General features: G+C 47.2%; 1 protein-coding gene across 1 annotated transcript in view; it reads right to left on the bottom strand.

Annotated features, from left to right (window-relative positions):
• LOC149365755 (uncharacterized) overlaps window positions 1-20,729 on the bottom strand; it is a 106,947-nt gene that overhangs the window by 85,576 nt on the left and 642 nt on the right. The window lies entirely within an intron of this gene.

The following is a 20,729-nucleotide window of genomic DNA, read 5'->3' as shown; positions in this document are numbered from 1 at the left end:
TCCCGCGCATTTCGAACGCGCGTTCACACTCGGTGTAGGTGAAACGCTCGCTCCACCGGGCAGGCGGACGCGGCTTCCGTGGCAATCCAGGCGCTCACCCAACGCGCGTCTCGGGGTTAGTCGGCGTTCCGCTGTAGCCATGCCGTTGTCTTCCCCCACGACGAAGGCTTCTAGTGGTTGTATTAAAATGACCAAGTATTCAACCAAGGAAAGCCATGTATTACCAAGCCTAGCCATCAATATGCTTCGCATCTCACAAGGCTTAACCTTAGCTAAGCCTCAGCCATTTTTATGCGAAGCATACTACTTTAGCTACCACTTCAGCCCTTCACCGTGGTTATGCGCCTCCAAATCACGTGATACATGACGTCACACCACGTGACACGATGACGTCACGACAGTAGAGAAACGGGGGCCCACCTGGCGCCGTCGCTGTGGTTGTGCGCCTCCAAATCACGTGACACGATGATGCCACACCACGTGACACGATGACGTCACGGCAGTGGAGAAACGGGGGCCCACCTCGCGCCGTCGCTGTGGTTGTGCGCCTCCAAATCACGTGATACATGACGTCACGACAGTGGAGAAACGGGGGCCCACCTCGCGCCGTCGCTGTGGTTGTGCGCCTCCAAATCACGTGATACATGACGTCACACCACGTGACACGGTGACGTCACGACAGTGGAGAAACGGGGGCCCGCCTCGCGCCGTCGCTGTGGTTGTGCGCCTCCAAATTACGCGACACGATGATGCTTCGCATTCTCCAGGCTTAACCAAGTTAAGCCTCAGCCATTTTATGCGAAGCATACTACTTTAGCTACCACTTCAGCCCTTCACCGTGGTTATGCGCCTCCAAATCACGTGATACATGACGTCACACCACGTGACACGATGACGTCACGACAGTAGTGAAACGGGGGCCCACCTCGCGCCGTCGCTGTGGTTGTGCGCCTCCAAATCACGCGACACGATGATGCTTCGCATTCTCCAGGCTTAATCAAGTCAAGCCTCAGCCATTTTTTTCAAAAGAATTGAGGTAAGTAAACAAAATGCTGCCATCTGTTGTGTCCTTAGTCCTGTTTCCTCTAGCTGAAATTACTATCCGCTAGGAAAAGTCGGAGCCAATTAAGTTTTTCTAGGATGTGAAGCCACCTTTCTATATCCCTTCTTTCCCTATCATCACTCAGGCTGCTATCTCTAGCGGCCTAAAAGAACGAAGGAAAGGTGTGAGCACATTCTCCTGGGGTTCCTTAACGTGGACAGCACTATCCAAGTCCCGGAGGATACGCTGATCCCTAAGTGCATAAGATACTGACAGTTCGCAACGGAGGCATAATTCAATCTGAAAGCATAATAATTTGGTGCAGTTAACAATGGAAGGAGAGCGGAGATCTTGAGGTTAGCAATTAGGCGACATTGAAACCTCGGTTCAGATCTTGGTAGCTGCAAGAACTTCGCATGCTTTGAAGAAGGGATCTATTCCTGCTGACAACTCCGTAAGTATTCCGTATTTTTGGAGACGGAAATCTCCCCAGGGCTTGAGCAACATACCCTGCCCCTAACAGGCAGCGCTCTACAAAATTCTTCACTCCCTTTTACTTCCTTATAGGGTAATTGGTCTTTAGAGTGTAACTCTCTTTCTTCTCGCCCCCAGTGCATGGTAGCGAGTCAGAGAATTACAGCCAGTGCCGACATCTCCACCTTCCTTCGTAGATAAACCTCTCTCCCTCTCTCTTCCTCTTTTATAGAACACACAACAATTCACGCCTGCTATTTATCAGTGATCTGAGCTTTCGCGGCGTTTCAGGTAACACGAGAGCAGTTCACTCGCCCACTTGTGCCATCTCAAGTATGAACAGTCTTACTCGAGCAACGTGCTTTTCGAGACGTTTTTTTTTTCTCGTGTTATGCACTCTAAACACAAGTAATGGGAGAAAAGAAGGTAGTAGAATGTCTATATATATATATATACAGGGTGTTTCACCAAAGACTTTCTGCAATTTTTAAAAATAAGCTATTTGAATTAGATGCGCGCTTTTTCTGGCATAGCATTGTCAGTGGTGTAGTACATCATAATTGAACTAAGACGTGCTAACTAGCAGGCTTGTTAACCAATATTTAATAGTTAACTTTTAAACTATTACCGTTGGGCTCCTTAATTATTGAGAGGCATGCAGCCCACCGTAAGTAATGTCCATATCCGTTTTTAGAATTTTGAGAACGCGATTATCCTCGGCGCTGTGGCCCAACAAATTTCGCCTACATCGCGCCAAAATACATGCGGTTTGAGAAGCTTGCAGGCAAAGCAACCTCTCCAGTGAACCTAACTCCTCGAAATAGCCAAAATTTGTTGGGCCACAGCGCCGAGGATAATCGCGTTCTCGAGATTCTAAAAGCGGATATGGACATTACTTACGGTGGGCTACATGCCTCTCAATAATTAAGGAGCCCAACGGTAATAGTTTAAAAGTTAACTATTAAATATTGGTTAACAAGCCTGCTAGTTAGCACGGCTTAGCTGCATTATGATGTACTACACCACTGACAATGCTAGGCCAGAAAAAGCGCGCATCTAATTCAAATAGCTTATTTTTAAAAATTGCAGAAAGTCTTAGGTGAAACACCCTGTATAGACAGCTTATATCTATTCGTCTATATAGACAGCTTGTATCTATTCGTATTCGTGTTTATATCTTAACACGAATACGCCCGTATAGGAGTAAAAATAAATAAATAAATAGAAATAAAAGGGAGAGCGCCAGAGGACAGTTTACTCCCTTTTCACTCCAATACAGGCGCATTCTTTGTTTAGAGTGCATGCTGTTACTTGACGGGCACCGCCTTGCAAGCCTTCCCGTGGCTTAGACAGGCACGAAATTGCAACCTATTCTTTGAAAATCAACAGATATTTATCATTATTAAAGGTGCAGTGAAGAGGAGGCTGTGTAGCCGATTTCCCTAATTAAATCGAATTAACGTCCGGCTCCCGCCTTTATTTTTTGAATTCTCTCCGTACGGTGCATGCTGTTACTTGACGGGCACCGCCTTGCAAGCCTTCCCGTGGCTTAGACAGGCACGAAATTGCAACCTATTCTTTGAAAATCAACAGATATTTATCATTATTAAAGGTGCAGTGAAGAGGAGGCTGTGTAGCCGATTTCCCTAATTAAATCGAATTAACGTCCGGCTCCCGCCTTTATTTTTTGAATTCTCTCCGTACGGTGCATGCTGTTACTTGACGGGCACCGCCTTGCAAGCCTTCCCGTGGCTTAGACAGGCACGAAATTGCAACCTATTCTTTGAAAATCAACAGATATTTATCATTATTAAAGGTGCAGTGAAGAGGAGGCTGTGTAGCCGATTTCCCTAATTAAATCGAATTAACGTCCGGCTCCCGCCTTTATTTTTTGAATTCTCTCCGTACGGTGCATGCTGTTACTTGACGGGCACCGCCTTGCAAGCCTTCCCGTGGCTTAGACAGGCACGAAATTGCAACCTATTCTTTGAAAATCAACAGATATTTATCATTATCAAAGGTGCAGTGAAGAGGAGGCTGTGTAGCCGATTTCCCTAATTAAATCGAATTAACGTCCGGCTCCCGCCTTTATTTTTTGAATTCTCTCCGTACGGTGCATGCTGTTACTTGACGGGCACCGCCTTGCAAGCCTTCCCGTGGCTTAGACAGGCACGAAATTGCAACCTATTCTTTGAAAATCAACAGATATTTATCATTATTAAAGGTGCAGTGAAGAGGAGGCTGTGTAGCCGCCCTAATTAAATCGAATTAACGTCCGGCTCCCGCCTTTATTTTTTGAATTCTCTCCGTACGGTGCATGCTGTTACTTGACGGGCACCGCCTTGCAAGCCTTCCCGTGGCTTAGACAGGCACGAAATTGCAACCTATTCTTTGAAAATCAACAGATATTTATCATTATTAAAGGTGCAGTGAAGAGGAGGCTGTGTAGCCGATTTCCCTAATTAAATCGAATTAACGTCCGGCTCCCGCCTTTATTTTTTGAATTCTCTCCGTACGGTGCATACTGTTACTTGACGGGCACCGCCTTGCAAGCCTTCCCGTGGCTTAGACAGGCACGAAATTGCAACCTATTCTTTGAAAATCAACAGATATTTATCATTATTAAAGGTGCAGTGAAGAGGAGGCTGTGTAGCCGATTTCCCTAATTAAATCGAATTAACGTCCGGCTCCCGCCTTTATTTTTTGAATTCTCTCCGTACGGTGCATGCTGTTACTTGACGGGCACTGCCTTGCAAGCCTTCCCGTGGCTTAGACAGGCACGAAATTGCAACCTATTCTTTGAAAATCAACAGATATTTATCATTATTAAAGGTGCAGTGAAGAGGAGGCTGTGTAGCCGATTTCCCTAATTAAATCGAATTAACGTCCGGCTCCCGCCTTTATTTTTTGAATTCTCTCCGTACGGTGCATGCTGTTACTTGACGGGCACCGCCTTGCAAGCCTTCCCGTGGCTTAGACAGGCACGAAATTGCAACCTATTCTTTGAAAATCAACAGATATTTATCATTATTAAAGGTGCAGTGAAGAGGAGGCTGTGTAGCCGATTTCCCTAATTAAATCGAATTAACGTCCGGCTCCCGCCTTTATTTTTTGAATTCTCTCCGTACGGTGCATGCTGTTACTTGACGGGCACCGCCTTGCAAGCCTTCCCGTGGCTTAGACAGGCACGAAATTGCAACCTATTCTTTGAAAATCAACAGATATTTATCATTATTAAAGGTGCAGTGAAGAGGAGGCTGTGTAGCCGATTTCCCTAATTAAATCGAATTAACGTCCGGCTCCCGCCTTTATTTTTTGAATTCTCTCCGTACGGTGCATGCTGTTACTTGACGGGCACTGCCTTGCAAGCCTTCCCGTGGCTTAGACAGGCACGAAATTGCAACCTATTCTTTGAAAATCAACAGATATTTATCATTATTAAAGGTGCAGTGAAGAGGAGGCTGTGTAGCCGATTTCCCTAATTAAATCGAATTAACGTCCGGCTCCCGCCTTTATTTTTTGAATTCTCTCCGTACGGTGCATGCTGTTACTTGACGGGCACTGCCTTGCAAGCCTTCCCGTGGCTTAGACAGGCACGAAATTGCAACCTATTCTTAGAAAATCAACAGATATTTATCATTATTAAAGGTGCAGTGAAGAGGAGGCTGTGTAGCCGATTTCCCTAATTAAATCGAATTAACGTCCGGCTCCCGCCTTTATTTTTTGAATTCTCTCCGTACGGTGCATGCTGTTACTTGACGGGCACTGCCTTGCAAGCCTTCCCGTGGCTTAGACAGGCACGAAATTGCAACCTATTCTTTGAAAATCAACAGATATTTATCATTATTAAAGGTGCAGTGAAGAGGAGGCTGTGTAGCCGATTTCCCTAATTAAATCGAATTAACGTCCGGCTCCCGCCTTTATTTTTTGAATTCTCTCCGTACGGTGGGCGGAGTCGACTAACGCGGGGAGTGCCTTTCAGCAAGCTCCGTGGAGGCTTTGCTTTCGCTTCATTTTGTTTTTTTGGGCTTCCGTGAATAAATAGTTTCATACGCAGATAATATAGCCACAGATAATAAGCCCGCACAAATAAAAATATGCGCGGACTATTTGCTACTACGGATTACTACGTATTACTCCGCCAATGGCAGAGCGGCAAGCCGCCACGGGACTGGGTGAAAGGAACTTCACGCGTTGGTAGACTCCGCCCACCGTACGGGGAGAATTAAAAAAAAAAAGGCGGTAGCCGGACGTTAATTCGATTTGATTAGGGAAATCGTCCACACAGGGCAATAAATCGCAGTTTCTAAGAATGCTCGGAACGTGTAGATTGAGTTCAGAATCCTCTTCACTGTACTTTTAAGTTATATCAACCTTAGGAGAAAACTTTTTATGTTTTCATATGTTGTTTCATTTTTTTTTATTTTGCTTCTTGATTTTTCGCGGCTCTTATAGAATGCATTTCCTGCATTTTGTCGTGTTTATCGCATCGGGTATTTTTTTTGCTTTTTTATCCCTACCTATGTCTTTGTAGTCTGGATATTCTTCTTGTTCCACCTTTTTACACTTACCTATGTTTTTGAAGTAAGTTTGTATTCTAACCTCATTTTTTCTCGCTTTAATTAGACTCTTCTCTCCTGTACTTTGCACCCTTGATTCCAATTTAGCTTGTGCACCCCTAGCTTGTTCAATGCTCCGCCGGAACGCTGCGGGAAACTCCGTATAAGCGATAAAATAAATAAATAAACTGCACCTGTCTAGCGTCAACATCCGTGCGTGAGTTCTCATATGTATCTGCTAAATCAAAGAGAAGGCCTGGCTTACGTCAATATCGCTTGTCTTTATACGGGAGCTCTGACCGAAGTGAAAAAACCCGCGGATACCACTGGGTTTCCCGGAAACCACAGTTCTCGGAGATCGCTGGCTGTTTCCGTCACCGTTCCCCGAAAGTAAGGCGTCGTATTCTCGTGGGAGGCACCGGCGAGTATTCCAAGGAATATAGCACTAAAAATACACAGCCTGCGTGAGCGCAGTGAAGAAAAAAAAAAGGTATATAGCTTTAAAACGATTAGAGGCGGCAGGAGTTTCTTTAATGCAACAGCAAGGTGACCAACTCTCTAGATAAGCTGCCTTTTTGTTCATTTTGAGAGTAAACCTAGAAAAAAAAATAACGCGGGTGAACTATTATACAGAACATCCAGCTGTGAGCCTCAGAAAACATCCGGATTTAGAATCGGAGCAGGTTTCGAGACAACTTCCGCTTCCGGTTTCGTTACTGCCCTTCCTTTTCGTTTTTATTTTTTTTTTTCATTTCCTTGCGTTCACATTGCGGATAATTCATAGATCTGCCACGGCCACTGTGGGTGCCAAGTTTAACAGTTTTCGATCGCGGCGTCCGGGGTAGAAGCGCCTTGGTGTTCTATACTGGACTCGTAACATTTTCTTCCCCGCTCCTCCCCCCCCCCCCCCCCTCCTCACTGGCGAAGCTGCAGAACAAACGGTTCTTAATTTGTGCACAGACAGAAGCTTACTCGCTTGCCCGCCCATGACGCAATGATGAATTCCGAATCATATTTCCAGCTTCCTTTACTGTTCCAGAATGAGATTTCCCTTCAGGCTTCGAAAATGTACACAACGGTCCATTGTTAAAGAGAACGTGCGATCGCGTGGCTTCCGCGCTTCGCGAAGCGCTGCCGCCCAGAACGTGCGAGAATTGACGGCACAAGATGCATGCACAGTAAGCATGTCAGCTGGTCTTTTCGCGCATGTGCCTGATGCCGCCCATTCTCGCGGCATCAAGGTAACATGGCTTCGCGAAGTGCGGAGGCCACGCGATCGTATGTTACCTTCAACAATGGACCGTGCTGTACCTGTAAAAGGGTGGAAAACTGGGCGAGTTCGTACGGATCCATGTTAACGAGGCATCGTCCTTGTTATTGTGGTGCCTCGTTAAGATGTAGTACCTGTAATTATGTACGAGGGTCTCGGCTCTGGCCCTCTTAATGCCATTCAGGTAGCTGTAAATGGCTTTCGCAGAGTTGCGGTAACACTCCCTGCTTTTTTTTCGAGATGGTGGGCGCAGTAATAGCATAGTATACCGCCCCCGCAATGCGGACCCGACCGTGAATGCCAACAGGTGTCCAGTGGCGTCCAAACGTACTTGAGTTATAAACCCAACGTGAATACCAACAGGTGTTCTGTGGTGTCCAAATGTATTCGAGCTATAAACCCAACGTAACGCATTGCTTATAGGTATACGCCCGATGACTTGAGAAATATCACTTATAGTGGAATATCTAATGAGTGTAACTAAGTCTATCGGTCGTGCGAGATTCCTCAGAACACTCTAGACGAGTATGAACGTAAGGATGTGGCCTAGTTGCGGCATTGTTGTTTTGTGTGGGTTGAGAAAGCGCAGTTGTTCACTAGAGATAAATATCTTTTCCGCTTGGAGCCAATCAATTCGGTTGCGCTCTGTAATCTTCTACAGCCCAATTCGCAGAGCGCCTGCCTCAAACAGGAGGAAGACGAATTTTTCGTCAGTTTAAAAGGTTCCGATAAAGTTGCGAAGTTTTTCTTTTAGACGAACGGCTGCGCTCGAACGGAGGCCGATGATTACTCCCGTAATATATGCGCGCACAGAAACGAACAACCTAAAGTCGATACTCAGAAGAAAACTCGTTCAAAATAGTAGAGTAACATGTCGAGAACTAATACTTAGCCTCCAATGCTTCCGCTCTATGTTCAAACATGTATCCAAACACCTGCCACTTTTAGTAGCATTTCATAATGAACCAGGCTCCCGTGTAGTAGCCGAAACGTCTTTTTTTTTTTTTTTGCTTTTCTTTATGTCTTGGTCGGCTTCCACTTTTTCACGTTTCAACGCACTAACTCTGTCTACATTTACAACTCTTTCGAAGAACGAATTGCTTGAATCTTCTTTTTCTAAACGATCTGCACACGCGCTCACTACAGGCACCGGGAGCGAAGACAAAAAACGCCGCCTTTACCTCAGACACTAACTACCCTGTATCGTGCCAGATGCCTTCGGCAGACGACAGCGTCGACTCTGCCTCGTAGGTATGGTGTCCACGCGTCAGAGTCTAAAAAAATATAGACAGATAAGAAGGGCGTGGAGAGCAGTCCGCGTCCCTTCTCCAACGTCCCTTCGTTTCTTTTTTCTTTCCTTTCCTCACGACTCGAGCAGAGAGAATCGTGACTCTGTTCACGGCGAAACCTCCGCTGGCCGCCGCGACCACGACTGGCAGCCTGAAGGCACAGGAGGCACGAGGCAGACTGAAGAGAGGCAAAGTACCGCAGTGGAAGATGTGCGGCTTCAGCGAGTACCGCGGTCCCGCGAGCAGCTCTGCAGAGTGCTCCCTCGACACGCACGTCCTTCTGTCGGCAGCCGGCAGAGCTGCTGAACTGCGCTCGTCTTTTGTAGCTTCGCGATTTATTCCTGTCGTGTAGCGCGCCGCGCACCGCAGGGCTTCAAGCGGCTCTCTGTCGTGCGGCTGCCGTTTGCGGCGGGCCTCTGTACGCCGGTGTTCATGACCGTGTGTGTTTGTCAGCGTATCCCTGAGTCTATACGAGGACTGTGTTTGTGCTGCGCGAGGAAAAGCTGCAGGCGGATGATGGACAGGCCTTCACATTGTTTACGTAAAGCGACCAAGTGAGACGCGCTCTACTGACTCTTGCGAACATAAGAACACATAGGTTCCTGTTCCTGCAGATTTACATAATTTTCCTCAGTTGTTTTGGCTTCCCGAATTATGCAATAGATGTTAGTTATGTTTAACACTGCCCACCTAGCCATCCTCACTCCTATTTGTGTTTTATTTGTGACCTTTTCTGTGCGCTGTTATCCTTCATAACGTAAGCGCTGATAAGTCTTTTGCATACAAAGTTACTAACCGTTCGGGCTCCATTCTCATCTCACGCTGTTTTTACAGCGAAAGCTGTAATAATAAGCCGAGTAAGTGACCGAATAAACTTGACTGAATTATTAGTTACCTAGCTGGCCTCGTGTGAGGCTTATCGATGGTCGGCGCCTCTATTTCATGGCCCGAAAGCCTGTCGGCTCCTCTGACCTGGAAGATCTGGTCCTCTAGGTCTGAACTGGTCAGCAATGCCTCCCACTTATCTATATTTAGATTGGTTATGAGAGGTTATAAATTTAGGGGTTAAAACGGCAGCCGTGTAACGCGATTCTGTAGGTGCACACCAATGTCACGAACCTGAAAGCGCGATTGAGGTATCCACTCAACTAGGGAGAAAGTTGTGCGCCTTTTCTTACATCACAACCAACCAAGGGTTTAGACTGCGAGTAAGACAACACTGGAAGCTTGACTATTGGCTTCGTGCAAGCGGGTGAGCCCGTGGAATGTGGCGGGGACGCGATCAAACCGAAGACCGCAAGAGGAAGAAAGCCGAGTATGCACGTGAACGTACACCCTTTGTCAAAAGTTTAGAGCCCAGGGGGTTTGCTTCTGAGCACTATTGTGGCGCTCCTGTATGCCTCATAGAAGTCCTACGCATCGGAGGGAGCAGGACGAAAAATCTTCTTACCTTCAGGAGATTTGCGACGCTGAGGACGCATTACAAGCAAAGCAATGTGGCCCAGAAGCAGACCCCCTGGGCTCTAAACTTTTGACAAAGGCTGTACATACGTCAAAACTGGTCTGTGTGACGCCAAACAGGGCAGTCGCCTGTGAAACGTCATAATGGGCCCGCCACTCCAAACGTCTCGGCCGCTAATGCCAAACAGCTTTCGCTTATAATGCGCTAAGCCGGTAAGCTTAGATCTGGTAAGTTTTTTCTGGTACCGCTTCTTTTCCTGTCCACAGAGTGAAGACGCAGACGATCGAGCATTTATGTTTCGTCTTCTGTGGACCAGCATCATGGGCTGCAGCATAATTAATCAATTAATTATTTAATTAACGCGTGCATTTCTATGCGTTCTGTGTGCTTACCGCCCCTACACACAACAGTTCAGCAAGCAGCCCGACGACTCCTAGGGTGCGTTTCTTGATAACGTCCACTACAGGCAAGGTGTGCGCGAAGGACGAGCCCAGATGTACAAACGGCTTTTTTTCTCTCCCCACCACTTCGACAACTGTTCTGGCTTTTCATAAGTAAAGAAGGAGTTCGGGCACATGAGTCCATGGGAATTAGTTTTCTAGGAGACTATACGCATTGTTTGTCTCCCTGATTCGGCTGTCCTCCGCGGGCGGACAGAACTAAATGTATGTTCAGGTCATTACTGCATACGACAGGCAACCGGCCGTACGTGGTAGGGCCACTGACGTGCAAGTAATTAAGTTAATCTGCACAAGTTTAGAGAGAGAGATAGAGAAAAGGACGGAAAGGCAGGGAGGTTAACCAGGCGATGCCCAGTTGGCTACCCTACACTTAGGGAGGGGAACAAAGGGGAAAAAAAGAAAAAGAGCGGCAAAGAAATGAGTCTTTCAAGTGTCCATCGACCACTATGTCACAAGTTTAATCCGGTGAAAAAGTAATCGGAAAAGGTTATAACGACAGTCGTCCCCATCAGCAGTATTAACAGATGGACGAGGACCCTGCATGCGTTTATTGCCACGGCTGTCCAGCTTCAACCTATTCTGTACTGTCTGCTACCGTTCCCTACACTTGGCATCTATTCAGTTCTCTGAACAGGCCATCGCTTATCCCTTCTTCGCGTTATATATATCCTTCCAACGTCTTCATTTTCGCTATGATCTCGTTAATTACCATTCCTCACACGACCACTCTGCGCATGCGCGCCTCTCCTCCACTGCGCTCTCCCGCGCTCCACTCGTTGAAAACAAACTGCCAGCAACCACCACACATGCGCAGTACCCGCTGGAGGCAGCCGCTAGCTGCAGCAATGCGCAATGCGTAGCGCACGACAATGCCCAACGCTTAGTGCGAACACAGGGACCTCACGAGTGACGCCATGGCAACGCATCACTGATTACTGCGAACACGGGGAAGTGCCGAGTGACATTACGAGCACGAAATAACAATCTGGCGCCAAAGTTGCTTCTTTAGTTCTCCACTTTCTGTGATATGGATAACCTTTGTTAAGTGCTCTTGCCGCTGTCGCCGAAGAGAGCAGCCACCCAGGAACAGCGTAAACTAACACCAGGAATATACCAACAATACAAAGAAAAAGATAACTATGACTAAATAAGTAGTATTATACATTCACCACCGTAAAGAGCTGTAGCTGAATCTTGGGCTACACAGTGGCAACCGTCCTGTGAGAGTTTGTGCTTCCCTTCATGCGTCATGCTGACGCCCGGCAACACCCTCATGCGTACACAACAACAGCAGACATCTGTGCCTTCAACACTGACAACCGCCGGAGCGCAGAAGAAACAAGGCTCGTCGCAGTTGACGCACCAGAGAAAGGGTCGTGGAGGAGAGGAGTTGGGGGAGAGGCAACATTCCGGCTGAATACGCGTATGCAACCGCTGACGCTTGTCACATGCTCACTGCGTGACGGTGACACGACCCGGAGCCGACGTTTCCGGGTGGCAGATGAGCAGAGGTAACTAGAGGAGGGGGGGGGGGGGGGGGGGGGGGGGTGAGTTGTCAGGCTTTTTAGAAAAGAACGTCCAGGAAAAGTCACGCCGCACAGAAAACGCTGTCGTTTTACACAAACACCGAGAGTCGCAGGAGAACAAACGCAGGAACCGTTTCGTGTGACCTTGTCGATTATGCATGGCGTCGGTACGCCATTGCGTATGAAGCCCTAATGAAAGAACCGGGGAGCGATTTGAATACACGTAATAAAATTTGGGGGTGGGGGGCACTTAAGCTCCACCGTTAATTAACGGAATGACGCGGCAGCGGTTCCTCTTGCCTATGCAGACACGGACACTGTTTCCTCTTCACAATCATTATGTGAACGATCACACGATATACCTACAAAGCCCCACTTACATGTAAAGAACCGCTTACATACATATAAAGACGCGACCAAGCGATAGCGTGCCTGCTCTCTATCCAAGTGTCACGGGTTCGATTCCCAACTACCCCAATTTTCTTTTCAGCGCAATTACTTCATTTACCTTATACACTTACATGTCCTAAAGAAGCTTGAGTCATGTTGCCAACTTTTAATCACCAGTTTTCTAAAGTTCTAATCACTTTTAAAATCCACCGCTCCACGTATGACGTAGCCATCTTTTCGACCAATCAGGATTATTCGGTTACAACAACGGCAACGCCGACGCCGGATTTTCTGCAGTACGGGACCCTTACGCTGTCGCATTACTTTATTTATTTATTTTATTTAGTAAGGAACCCACAGCGCCGTGGCATTACAGTGGGGGGGGGGGGGGGGGGGGGGGCAATGTACAACAAAGAAGCACACATGACACCTCCGCTCGCAGGCAGAGTTACAAGCATAAAACTTTCACCATGAACATCTCACTTCAAAAGAACACATCACAATCGCATCGCATCATTAAAGAACGAAAGAACGCATCATTTGATGTCACACTCACAACATCGCTCGGTAGTCTGTTCCATTCTCTAATGGTTTTCGGAAAAAAAGACATTTTAAACAATTCAGTTTTTGCCGCGAATTCGCGGACTTTAAAAACATAGTCAACACGGTTGGATCTATAAAAAGGCTCCTGCACATACCTTTCGCGTTCAACCCGAACAGTTGAATAATAAACAGCATGAAACAGCTTCAGACGCAACTTCTTTCGGCGCGTGTCAAGCAATTCCCAGTTGAGTGCATCCTTCGTACGCGATGCACTGTAACGAGCCCCGCGTGTGCCAGACACGAAACGAGAGGCAATGTTCTGCACCCTCTCCAACTTATCTTTATCCCTAGCAGTAGGCGGGTCCCAAACAGTGCAGTGGTTTGATTACACAGTGCATTTATGCCCAGTAATGCCAGATGAGAACGTTTCATACGTCGAGGTGGTTTAGTGGCTATGGTATTCGGCTCCTGAGTATAATTAGGTCGCGGAATTCAAACCGGGCCGCGGCGGCCGAACTTCGATGGAGTCTAAATGCAAAAGCACCCGTGTGTTGCGTGATGTCAGTGCGCGTTAAAAATACCTAGGTGGTCGAATTTAATCCGCAGCCCCCCAGTGCGCCATCTCTAATAGACCATGTGCATAGTGGGACTTTAAAACCCCCCATACCATACCATACCATACCATACCATACCATACCATACCATACCATACCATACCATACCATACCATACTATACCATACCATACCATACCATACCATCGCGTTTCCTCGATCTATTCGCTGTTTTTATCTGTTATGCACCGAGCTTATGACGAACGCAGCTTGCGCTTTGTACCAGTGGCAACACGTTCGTCGTCATTAAAGGTACACTGAGGTCAACTTCACCTAATTTTTTTCTTAGTAAAAATCGATTCTATGGATCCTTGTGCCTATGATGATGCTCCTCTCAAACGACGTACTATTAGGTGATAAAATTGAAATTAAAATATTTTAGGCAAGTCGATTCAAAATCGTGACGTAAACGCCGGAAATGACTCTGATCGCCGTTAAGCTGCTTCACCCGGTTTAATTTGTCTCTTCGATCTGCTTTCACCGGACATCATTTCACTTCAAGAAACTAGTCGCCGCGGTGGCTCAGTGGTTATGGTGCTCGGCTGCTGACCCGAAAGATGTGGGTTCCATCCCGGCCGTGGCGGTCCAATATTCAAGAGGCCCGTGTACTGTACGATGTCAGTGCACGTTAAAGAACTCCAGGTGGTCGAAATTTCCGAAGCCCTTCACTACGGCGCCTCTCATAGCCTGATGTCTCGCTTTGGGACGTTAAACCCCATAAAACAAAAAACCAAACATCAAGAAACATGGCTCACAAGATGTTATAGTCATCATCTAAAACACTTCCGTTCAGCGATCATTCACGTCAGACCGTTCATCGAGAGGTGGTAGCTATCTTTTGCTCGTTTCATCCAAATTTCGCCGCTGGGCAAGCGTGTTGTTTCAGTTCATTGCCACGTAGTGGTGACGGCAGTCCTACAACCAGGAAGACAACGAAAAGGTCTCCCAAAAGAAACTGCACATTGGGCTGACCTGCACACACAAAGAACTGAACGACTCGGCGTTGGCGACAGCAACAAGCGCGCCGGGCTGTCATCGATCAAAATGCCAGCAGCTCTCGGCCGCACTAAGTCTAAAGCTGGCGAGGAAACACCGAGATAAGGCATAAGGAACCAAAACCAACTACAACAGTCTGGAACAATGCGGAGGCACTTCCAAGTGGTCGCAATCAATATAGATAAGTCTGGTCGCTTCTAGCGTCATAAACAAAATGATAAAGCGGCATGCCGGTAGCTTGAGCGTGAACAAACAATAGAAAGATTCGCAGCAATATGAACAGTATAAATCAGACTGCAGACATAAACCTTCTTATGTAGTACCGACCAATTAATTACTCGAGGTAAGGTACAATTTTCCATCAGCTGTGCACCGTACACGGCCTTCAGACTCACTTTTATCTTTTCGCAGAACAGAAGTTTTACTATAGAAGGGCATACTTCATGTCATGTATCGTGGGGGCTAGAAACTGATCAGTGGGACATATGATTTGACTAAGCTGGTGATAAAAACAACTGCCTGAATTCAGGTCTCTTTAACATTTGTCCGTCATCAGCCTCGCTCAGCATCACATCCAACATTTTCCACTCCTGGTGTGACTGTGACCTCTCGCCCAACTCTTCACTGCGCAAACAACAGCGATCAGCGCGCGGAAATTTTCCTTGTCCCATGCCCGTTCACGTGCACCAAACAACGGCGCATATTAAATCATCAGCTGTGGAGGTACCCTGAAGTCTGACCTTACACCCTTGTCATATTCACTGGGTCAGCAGAGAGCAAGCGGCGGGAATCTGTTCAATGTTAGAAGGCTCTCGAAAGAAACCAGTTTGCGGTACATGCAGTTAATGCATCTCACTATGCCTTTGGTGGAACGTAAAGCGTACACGGGATTATAAACGCTGCAAGGCAGCCTGAAACTTTTCATTCAGTCCTACAGAAAGTCAATGGTTTGATTTTGGTATTAGGGGGTTTGACGTCCCAAATCGACTCAGGCTATGAGGTGACGCCACAGCGGAGGGCTCCGCACAATTTCGACCACCTGGGTTTTTTTTAACGTGCACTTACATCGTCCAGTACACGGGCCTCTAGCATGTCGCCTCCATCGAAGTGTGACCACAGCGGCCAGGGTCAAACCCGAGTCATTCGGGTCAGCAGCCGAGCACCAACCATTGAGCCACCGCGGCGGCTAGAAAGTGAATGGAACGAGTTCTTCGCTGCTGCGTTTAAGCTCACTGTTTCTTGTGGAATGGTTGAGCATGTTTGACACCTCGAATTTCTCCCTAAATGAAGGAATAAACGAGCTCTGTTCAAACAATCCTTTCAAACCAAGAAAAAATATCGCAACGCTTACGAATATAACTCCCTATCTGACACGCGCAGAAATCCGCTGTACGGCGGATACAACTTAACAACGTAGCAGCATATGCCCTTCAAAGAAGGTCCACCAGCCAATAGCGACCTAATGTAAGTAACAACTTGAAAAAAAAAAGCAGTTTGTAACAGTGGGGCATGGTCCACGGCGTCAAGTATTACTACATCCATGTAGTCCCACCTGACCACATTTTTTTTTTTTTTTTGAGAAAACAAAGTTTATCCTCTCTCTCTCCTTCTCTTCTCAGAACGGTAAACAACTTTGAAAATTTCGACGATGTCTTCCTCTCACAGATGTCAAAATGTGTTGTTTCCGTTCTGCGACCCCATGGGTCTTACGGTTACACTGAGAGTGATAAATAATTCGAGCAATGAATGGCGACTTAATGGAGCTTCTTAGTACCATGTTAAAGGCCTACGTACCCCAAATAAGGGTTGATGCGGGAACGTAGGCTGCCGTATCGCTTAAAACGCCAGGCGGAGCGTTCCTTTTAGACAATGTAAGGCCAATTTCTTAAGCCTCGAGTCGGGTCATATTCGAAGAAACGGTGTTTCATGGAACGGTGTTCCCTTATTGTTTCATCACATAAAGCCCCGAAGGAAGACAAAATGAAATGAAAAGACGACTGAGACGCGACCACCGTCACTCCACTGAGTCTATTCATACTTAAAGGAATTGGTGAGCGCTAAAAACCACGGAAAAAGGACTAATGAACAGGACGAAGCGCTTTCTAACAACTCAGTTGTTAGAAAGCGCTTCGTCCTGTGTATTAGTCCTTTTTCCGTTGTTTTTAGCGCCCACCAATTCCTTTAAGTATGTATTTCCAACTAGCCCCAGTAGTAGCTCTTTTGAGTCTATTCGGTATCTGCAAGTAATAATCTCGACACCTTCTTCCTCTTGGGAGGTCGGCATATATAGCTACTTTCTCACACAGGCTCTTTTTATAATCCCCAAAGAAAGCTATGAAAATCGTGGACATGCACGAACTAAATTCCGGCTCTTGAGGAAAGGCGCCGTGACTGGCTGGCCCTCGGCGGATACCCCAACCACCCCGCGAGGGAAAGGGTGAAGGGAGGGTGAACTGAAGAAGAGAGAAAGAGGCGCCGTATAGTAGAAGGCTCGCTTTCATCCGGCGTCGGGTCACTGACGTTGCCCGCGTTTTTGGTGGCGTCTTCGAATACCGGAGGCTCTACAGAGCAGACAGGAAAACTCCAGGCGCCTCCGGACAAAAGAAACAGTTTACAAAGACGGAGTTTATAGTAAGGATGACCTGCCTATAACGGAATGCGTTTAGTCTGGATTAAAGATGAAGACGGCTATTTAGAGCCCACAGTGCGAGAAGCTGCCGCGATGATGACCGAGTGGTCAAAGGCATCGGGAAGCTAAGCTGCTCTGTTAGCGCCGGCACTGGTTGCAGGTCTGCTATAGGGGGGTATGATATGACAAAGCTTTTTTTTTTTTATCCTGGATATTATCCGGACAGGAAATTTCGGAATGTTTTAGAAAGGTTCGGCTTCATGCTAAGCGTAATGCTTCGCTTCAGGCTCGCCACGGTTACCGGACAATGTTTGCCTGTGCTTTTTTGTTTATTTACAAGACACTGCCGGCCTCAGTCTTAGGACTTTAGGAGGAGCGGGTTGTGCGACAAATATGAACAAAATGTAGAGCATAAAAAGCCTTACGAGGATTCAATTAAAGAACAGCAATAAAAATACCACAAGAAATATTTCGCGAGAATGAGAACTAGAAGTATTCCATGCATAAAAAGTTATTGTTTAGTACGAAGTGAAGAGGCAGGAACGAAAGCCACGAGCGCTCAACACATGGACGTGTCCGTCCGTTCACTCCAAGCCGCCGCGATGGCTCAGTGGTTATGGTGCTCGGCTGCTGGCCCGAAAGACGCGGGTTCGATCCCGGCCGCGGCAGTCGCATTTCGATGGAGGCGAAATTCTAGAGGCCCTTGTACTGAGCGATGTCAGTGCACGTTAAAGAAGTCCAGGTGGTTCCGGAGCCCTTCACTACGGCGTCCCTCATAACCTGAGTCGCTTTGGGACGTTAAACCCCCATAAACCAAACCAAAACAAATTTCTATTGACGGAGGGAATACCCTGTTGGATTGAAGCGACAAAACATCTCTCACCGAGTGCGTGTGATCCTACAAAAGGACGGCTAAAGAGAATCAATGGCGGTGCGTACGCCTGGAATGATGCATCATGCGAACGGCACAGGACGCACTAGAGAGAAGAGAAAAAAAAAACATTTATTTGAATGGCCCATGCCCTGGTAGGCGCTCCGGAAGTTACGGAGGTTAAGGACCCTCCCCCTAACGGTGAGCAGGTAAGATGCGCTATTGGCGGCGGGGCCAAAAAACTCACTTCTGGTGGGAATACAAGACTTACGAGTCTAAATAATCTCTTTGTTGTTCTTGACGGTGATGCAAATATCATTATCAACAACAAACGCGTGCAGGCTTGCAAACAAGACCGCTTTTTTTTTTTTTTTCATGGAACACTATCTGATATACAACTTGCTAAGGTTCGGTTGCTCTGGAGTGCGAAATTCTTCAGCCTGGGTTCAATGCTGCTAGAAATGGCTGCATTAGCCATAGTCGGGGCTTTATGGCTTTGACTGATTATAGGTCAACGTATGCATGAACTGAAAGTTTCGCTGGCCATTGGAAGTGTGTGGCGCAGACCCGAAGTGAATTTTTCTCAGCGCTTATGAAAAAACGAGGCATGACTGCTCGACCAGATGAAGAACTAGACAAGGAATAGTAATTAACACTGGGAAGAATACAAACAAACACATACTCAAGCTAAAAAAGGCTTCACACAATCTGTCCAGAAGACTGTGAGCCACAGTGCGCACACAGTGGTATAGAGGCGGAACTATGCCACATGGTATGGGCCTGCCAAAATAACGCAGTAATAGAAATGATAAACGAACCAGCGATTGAGCGGTGGGAGGAAATGCTGTTCAGCTCTGACCCGAAACTTCAGCGGGAGCTGACCAAAAGGGCAAGAGCGGCTGCAAGGTCCAATGGACTCCCGGAATAGGGAGACCAACCGCCAATATTAGTTCCAATTGAAATGTTTTCATCATCACCTCTCTCATGTGGTTTCTTGTCTTTCACAAACGGCTGCGAAAAATGCATTTCAAGCCCGTCCACCAGCTAGCTCGATTGAACACGCTAACGCTAAAGTTGTAGCGCGGAGCTAAGCTCACACTGGGATAACTTCATTTTAATCACAGCCGCCGCGGTGGCTCAGTGGTTATGGCACTCGGCTGCTGACCCGAAAGACGCAGGTTCGATCCCAGCCGCGGCGACCGAATTTCGATGGAGGCGAAATTCTGCAGGCCCGTGTACTCTGCGACGTCAGTGGACGTTGAAGAACCCCGGGTAATCGAAATTTCTGGAGCCCTTCACTACGGCGTCCCTCATAGCCTGAGTCGCTTTGGGACGTTAAACCCCATAAAACCCAAACTCATTTCAATCACAGCTCTCTCTCCTCCACCTTTCACCTCATCCCATTCCGCCACTGCTGGGTAGCAACACGGTACCAGCTTCTCTTTCCTTCAATAATCATATTCTCTCTCTCTCTCTCTCTCTCCGGCTTAACCTCCCGGCCTTTCAGTTCCCCTTCTTTCTGCCTTTCTTTTTGCTGTGAGAATTTATTTTAGGGTTGTGTATCATCCCAGATTACACTGCGGTGCTTCACATAAATTACTAGGCCAGCTTCTTCGTGAGCACTGAGTTGAGCATGAGTATGTCGTTCTTACTGGTGACTTTGTTCGAATGTTCACCGGGATCAATCCAAGGCGGCCGGGTTTCGATGGAGGCTAAACGCAAAAGGCGCCCGTCTGCTGTGCGATGTCACAGCACGTTAAAGATCCCCAGGAAATTGAAATTATTCCGGAGCCCTCCACTGCGGCACCTCTTTCTTCACTCACTCCCTCCTTTATCCCTTCCCTTATTTTCATCAATCCATGGAGCACGTGACCATGCACCAGCAATTCAAACCATAGACTGTTGCTGTTGCCTTTTGCGCGGGCTTAAATAGTTCGCGAGTATACACGGTCGGAGAGCGTCAGTGCGCTAGTTCTAGACATCGTTTTCTTGAGTAAGCAGCATGCCTGACGTCTTTACAAGCCTTATAATCTACTTGTCAGCATGAGCATACGCTAGACGAATTACTTCAGAGCTGAACACACCGGACACCACAAAAAGGTAGACAGGACAATAGCTCGTCCCGTCTACCATTTTGTGTTATCCCTTTACCGTGAGCCAACTAGTCCAAAAGCAAACGCTGCTAAAATAAACGTAGTAATTGGCTTATTTCGAGGGATGGCAGGTACTGCTCCCTGTACAGACGCTTTAATGAATCGATGATATTGCAGCTGTTAATAAATTACATTACTCTCAACGGGCCGTCTTAGGAAATGGGCCAAGTTTTTGGTAAGTTCTGCGTCGTGTCCGCGATTCTGGGAGCCGCCACAATCAAAACGATGGAAGCGCATCGTCACCCACAGAAGCGGCAAGCCTGTTTGCACACAAACTGAATGCATATCGTGCTCATGCCAAGGTGCAAAGCCCGTACGGCCAGCTGCTCGCTGCATCATGCTGACAGTAGCGATGACAGTGACCTCGCTGTGCGCAGTCGTTGCTGGCCGCTGCAACAACTTCACCGTACCCGTATAGAAATAGTGCCAGACACTAATTGGTTTGCAGGGC

The sequence above is a fragment of the Amblyomma mixtum genome, chromosome 1 (genome assembly GCF_055824585.1).
Source record: "Amblyomma mixtum isolate Tamu chromosome 1, ASM5582458v1, whole genome shotgun sequence".
Lineage (NCBI taxonomy): Eukaryota > Metazoa > Arthropoda > Arachnida > Ixodida > Ixodidae > Amblyomma > Amblyomma mixtum.
This window is presented reverse-complemented; position numbering and strand designations above follow the sequence as displayed.